Source organism: Taeniopygia guttata, chromosome 2 (genome assembly GCF_048771995.1).
Source record: "Taeniopygia guttata chromosome 2, bTaeGut7.mat, whole genome shotgun sequence".
In the NCBI taxonomy this organism is placed as follows: Eukaryota; Metazoa; Chordata; class Aves; order Passeriformes; family Estrildidae; genus Taeniopygia; species Taeniopygia guttata.
The window spans coordinates 69,960,087-69,966,273 of NC_133026.1; the positions used below are offsets into that span (position 1 = coordinate 69,960,087).

At 41.4% G+C, this 6,187-nt stretch overlaps 1 long non-coding RNA gene across 1 annotated transcript in view; it reads left to right on the top strand.

Annotated features, from left to right (window-relative positions):
* Positions 1 to 5,583, top strand: part of LOC121469489 (uncharacterized) — a 208,826-nt gene extending 203,243 nt beyond the window's left edge. Inside the window, exon 7 of the long non-coding RNA XR_005979580.2 lies at positions 2,731 to 5,583. This is a non-coding gene — a long non-coding RNA (uncharacterized lncRNA). The remainder of the gene's footprint in view (positions 1 to 2,730) is intronic.
* Positions 5,584 to 6,187: the final 604 nt, after the last annotated feature.

The window sequence follows — 6,187 nt, forward strand, 5'->3', positions numbered from 1 at the left end:
AACCCTGTTTTTATGTGCAACTTGATTTCGAGTCTCCGGAGCTGATGCTGGTGAGAAAGGGGATAAAAATTAAATGGAGAGATTGTGTGCTGTTTTTTAAGGTCATGTATTTTTATATCTGCTGGGTTGTCTGTGTGGGTGGGCAGGTATGAATCTTGGTCTGTCTTCTTATGCAATGTTAGAGGTAGGTTCAGGTTGGTGTGGTGCCAGGGCCAGCCCACATCCTCAACCCACACAGCCCCCATGAACAGTTTCACACATCAATCAGGGAAAACCCTCAGCTCCTGGCACCGTTGGAGCAGGTGTCAGGGCTCATGGTGACATCAGATGACTGTCACATTACCATGGGGCAACCACCAGTGCCTGGCCCATGTTCTGTGTACATCAGGCCTCCCTCCCGAAATATATGCTAGTCTGTGGTGCAGCTCCAGCACTCAGATCATCTATAACCCTCCTTTTCTCTTGCAGGTGCTTTGGGGTAGAACAGATGGAAAGAAAAATAAGAGGATGATTTTATAAAATAAACACTCCCTGCAAAATTCCATGCTTTTTAAGGTGTCAACCAGTTATAAACAGAGGGAGAGAGGGAAAACAAAGGCTGTGTCCAGGCAAAAGCAGAGTTGGCTAGATCAGTCATGACCAAAATTTTGGAGAGTTTTTGAAGCACAGACAGATGCTGTGCTGTGGGGAAAAGTTCTTGCAAAGCTGCTGCTTTCATGTCCATTTAGTGCTGTTCTTTAAGCACCAATATTACCCCTTGTTTTCATTCCTTAAAAAGTGAACCCAGAATAAATGAAGACTCATCCTACCCAGCCCTCTTTATTTTGGCGTCTCAATGTTTTGTAGTAGTATACCAGCACCTACCTGTAAATAAAATGACTGTATGTAGTGAAAATACTCTGCACTTTACTCTGTGTCCAGGTAAGTGTGGAAGGCTATCACTGGCTTAATTTGCCCTGGCAATTTGGTAGAGTGTTTCTGGGTTGTATGAGCACATATGAGATAAGAATTCAGTGTCAGCTTCTGTGATTTATATAGCATATAGGTGATTTATATAGGATATCTGTATTAGCCCTGATTTTGCTAAATAGATTTAGTATATTCGATCAAATTATTTTGACATATTCCAGTGGGCAGAGGACGAGATCCAAGGACTGTGGAGGTGGTAAATGCCTTCAGTCCTGTGCATGCTCTTATGACTGTTGGCAGAATGATGTCTTTATTATTTGTGGGTGGGATCTCAAAAGTTTAATGTCTCCAGAAATTAAGTTTAAGGTATGTTTCAACCTGCCTGTAGCAGTCTATCCTCTCAGAGTCTGGAGGACAGGATGTATGTGTACCATGCTTCCAGCTGCAGTCTAAACCTTGCTTATGAAAAAGTGTTTGAAGAAACTCAATTTAAATTAAAGGGCTTATTTAGTTATTTTACCTTTACACATAAGTAAGAGATAGCAGGATTTTAAGAAGGAATAATGTTAATCACTATAGAAATCCTTTCTAAGGGAAAAAAATAGGCACTTTTTCATCCATTAAAATTCTGTAGCCTTCTTGATTAGTTGTATTCACAGATATACAAAATTACAGGGTAAGGGCCTGCTTGGGAACAAATTCCCCCTATATTGCCATGCCAACATGTGTTCATGCTGCTCCCTTTCACCAACAGATAGGCATAGCTACCTAGATCCATTAAAGGAGGTGGCTTCAGTGCTGCTGTGCAGTTGTTAGAAGCAGTACAGCAATTCTGACTTCTCAAGGTATTTCCAGCTTTGAAACACTACTTTATTTAGTGATGAAATGTAATGACTTAGCAAGTGTATAATTAAGTATTGCCAAGACTGTAGCTTCCATAGATAACGACACAGTTCAGCTATGTTACATAAGGTTTGGTAGGTGTGACATCTGTGGAAGGGGGTCTGAGTCTTACTGGCTTAGGATGTGAACTCACCACCACTGAACTGTTGAGAACAATCTCCCTCTTCTCCTCAAGGAGAAGTCTCCTCTTCCCCCACTCCTTTATTTTTCTTTACTGTCAATAACCTCTCTTGAAAACAAACCCCTAGACAGCTGCTTCAGTGTAATTTTTTTTAAATTTTTATTTTCCTATAAAAGCTGTCCCCTGCTTGTTTCATCCTCAGGAGCTGCATGGGTAGTGGTTCTGCTTTAAGGTACAGGAATTGCTTGCCATGCACAACATTGCATGGATGTTGACAGGCTGATGCACAGGAGAATGGCCATGTGATGATTACAAAATAGATGTACTTGGCTTTACAATCTCTGGTTTGCTACTTTAACATATAGATGAGCTCACACTCTTAATCAAGAGGGTAAGGGGAGAACAGGCTGGTACAGATGGTAGAAGAAATCAAGGGAGACAGGGAGAGAGGGAGAAGAAAAGAAAAAAACAAAGAAAATATTTGTCAGCCTTGATAGTGTTAATGAAAACTTAAAGACAGAAAGGAGGAAAGCAATGTTTGGAGAGCAAAGAATGACCTGACAAATGTGACCTCTGTTTTTCCCAAGGGCTTCTGACTTTGAAACCAAAGCTGCCTTTAATGTTCACCAGGTGCCATCAGGGTGTTTTGATTGCCTTTATAGAGGGGAATTAGCCTCACAGCTTCAGCATCTGCATTTCAGTGAACTTCAGGGACAGGGTGTATTCTTGTTCAGATCATAACCCTTAAGGTTCAAAGGCCATGAGCAGCTAAATAATTAATTCTGTTACTTCCACAGGAGGCAATGAACACAGACCTATACTTCACACTGGTTTATCAAAGGAATTTTTCCAGTCCCTGTTCAAACAATTTCTGCCTGAGCATCTCTGAACAGCTAACTGGAGCAACTGGAATGAGAGGTAGACACATCACAGAAGCAAATCTGGCAGTAAGATTATTCCTCATGCTAAAATAATATCCAGAATTTTGTATTCTGTCAGCTGAAATTACAGTTCAGTTTCTTGGAAGAAGTGAGATGCTATTTTGCTGAAGATATATGCCTCTCTGTCCCCTGTTGTTATATAAGCAAATTGTTGGTACTTATCATCCTCTTGCTGTCTGCTTCCTCTCTGTAGGTAATTGTGCCTCTAATATTACCTAGATATCTCAGCCTTGCTTGTGACCTGAGAGTAGATTTTAGCTCTTCACGTAATTGTCTTGTCCTGCACGTGACGGATTTATAGGAATACTGCATATTGTCAATAAAAAGAAACAACTGACTGTTTTTACTCCCCCTCCCCCTTTCCTCTGAGAGCACCAAGAGCCAGCCATTTCCAGACTCTTCCTCCTCCCCTTGTGAAGCTCCAGGAATTCAAGCAGCTTATCTAATCCCATGCTACAGAGGCTGTGTTGCAGCAGGGAGGAAGGTACAATAGGCAACACATCCTCAACAGAAGAGTTTTGCTTGGACAAGGACCTAGGGCTACCCAAGGGCCAGCTCAGGATCATTGAATTGTGGGTCATTGGAGTATTGGGGCGAGTAAGATTGCCTTGAGAGGTCCTGTCCTGTGATGACTCTTCAATTTCTTTGGTTTTCTCAGCCTTAGTACTGTAGCAAATACCTGCTTTAGGAAGAGGATATGATGGAATCTCTAACACATCTAGTTGGAGGGCCTTGGAACAGGACCTTATGGTCCAGATGTGCAACAGGATGACCACTGCTTCAGCTCATCAGTCACCTTCAGCACCCAATATCTGTTCATTCTATCATCACCTCCAATACCCAATTATCTGTTTTACTGTGCATTAATTTCAAAGTATAGGATAAGAGTAACTTCAATAAGACATAGGGAAGGGGTTTAATCATATTTGAAAAGTCATGACAGTCCAGTGAAGTTGTCACTGAATGGAAAAGGGGAAACAAAAGGGAAAAAAGGAAGACCTGAGGAAATGCAGAACAGTTCCTGTCTCACCTCAGTGCCTGGCAAGATCATGGGAAAGATACTCCTAGAAACTGTGCTAAGTCGTGTGGAAAATAAAGAGGTGACTGGTGGCAGCCAACATGGCTTGACTAAGGGCAAATCATGCCAGACAAATTTGGTGGCCTTTTGTGACATGGTTACCATATCGGTGGATAAGGGAAGAGCAACTGATGTAATCTACCTGGACTTGTGCAAAGCATTTCACAATACCACATAACATCCTCTAAATTGGAGAGGAACAGATTTGATGGATGGATCACTTGGTGAATAAGGAAGTGGCTGGACAGTTTCACTCAAAGTGTTGCAATCAATATCTTGTGTCCAAGTGGAACATAATGATGGGTGGTGCTCCTCAGGAATCAGTACTGGAGACAGCATTGTTTAACATCTTTGTTGGTGACATGGACAGTGGGATTGGTGCACCACCAGCAAGTTTGCCAACAATACCAGAATGTCCAGTGCAGTCAACATGCTGGAAGGAAGGGATACCATCCAGAGGGGCCTTGACCAGCTTAAGAGGTGGGCCTTTGCTGAGCTCAAAGTTCAACAAGGCCAAGTGTAAGGTCCTGCACCTTGACTGGGGCAATCCCAGACACAAATAAAGGCTAAATGGTTGAGGAATGAATTGAGAGCAGTCCTGAGGGAAAGGTCTTGGGAGTGTTGGTTGACAGAAAGCTCAGCATGAGCTGGCAAATTGTGCATGCAGCCCAGAAAGCCAGCCATAGTCTGGTTGCATGTACAGGAGTGCGGACACTACATTAAAGGATGGGATTCTGCCCCTCTACTCTGCTCTGGTGAGACCCCACCTGGAGTCCTGCATCCAGCTCTGGGGTCCGCAGCATAAGAATGATACAGACCTGTTTGAGCAAGTGCAGAGGAGGAAGACAAATATCAGAGGGCTGGGACACCTATGGAGACAGGATGAGAGAGCTGGGGTTGTTCAGCCTGGAGACGGCTCTGGGGAGACCTTAGAGCAGCCTTCCAGTACCTAAGGGGAATCTGCAAGAGAGCTCAAGAGAGACTTTGTACAAGGGTTGGTAGTGGTTGGACAGGAGTGAATGGCTTCAAACTGAAGGAGGGTCGGTATAGATTATATATTAAGGAAGAATTTTTTTTTTTTTTTTTGTGAGAATGATGAGGCAGTGGAACAAGTTAGCCAGAAAGCTGGTAGATGCCTTTTCTCTGTCAATGTTCATGTGTTTGAGAGACCTGGTCTAGTGGAAAGTGTCCTTTTCTTTGGCAGGGGTGTTGGAACTAGATGATCTTTAGGGACCCTTACAACCACAACTGTTTTATGATTCAGTGATTTGGAATGCTGGTGTGCAGCAAAGATCCAAGAGTGCTGCCATTTGCTGAACTGTACACGATAATGTTGTTAGTAGTTGGATTTCATTTTGTGGCACAAATTGCATTTTGTCCTTACCTTTGTGTAAAAGTACTGATACTTATACCTTTGTGTAAAAGTACTATACTGCAGTAGTGCTTCTTATTTAAAGTGAAAAATGACTGCATAAAGCTGTATTTGAATCCAGAGGGACCATTTTATTAATTAGTAAATAATGATATGATGAAATTGAATCATACTGCTTTTTCTATTCCAATTTTTCTTTGATGAATGCCTTCTATAAAAGTGTGTGGACAAATAAATTGTTCCCTTATGTCTCTAAAAACATGTTGTAAATGTTTAATTTTAATGACAATTACAGTTTAGAAAGGAAACACTATCAAGGACAAGAAGTATAGAAGTAAGATTTTAATTTTATGAGTTTTAAATAAAATATTAGAAACATATTCTGGGATCACAATATTAACATCCATATATATAGATATATATATTTGTCTTGTTAACCTCAAACCATGTTTGGAAATTTTCATGAAAATTTGCATCGCATATGAAAAATCTAGGTACCTGTTCTTTTGACTTCATGTTAGAATAAAAGCCATGCAGTTGGTGAGTGGGATTTAGCAGTGCTACCAGCATAGCCATGTGCTTTGGGGCCGATTATAATCGCTAGGGAGATTGAAGTGTATTGAAAACCAGAAAATCTCGACAAGCCTTTTAAATGAATTGTTGAAGTCCTCTAAGAGGATTTCAGAATGAAGGTATCTGAATGCATTCTCATGTGTGGGAAAACCTGAGTGCATACTGCATTCCTGGGCCCTGGTGTAATTTCATGTAATACTAGCAAAAACTAAGCCTGTGTTACTGTAAAGTGCATATCGACTTGGATAGTGCTTTCCAAATCCATTCAAAACTGTTATTAGTGTGAGGAC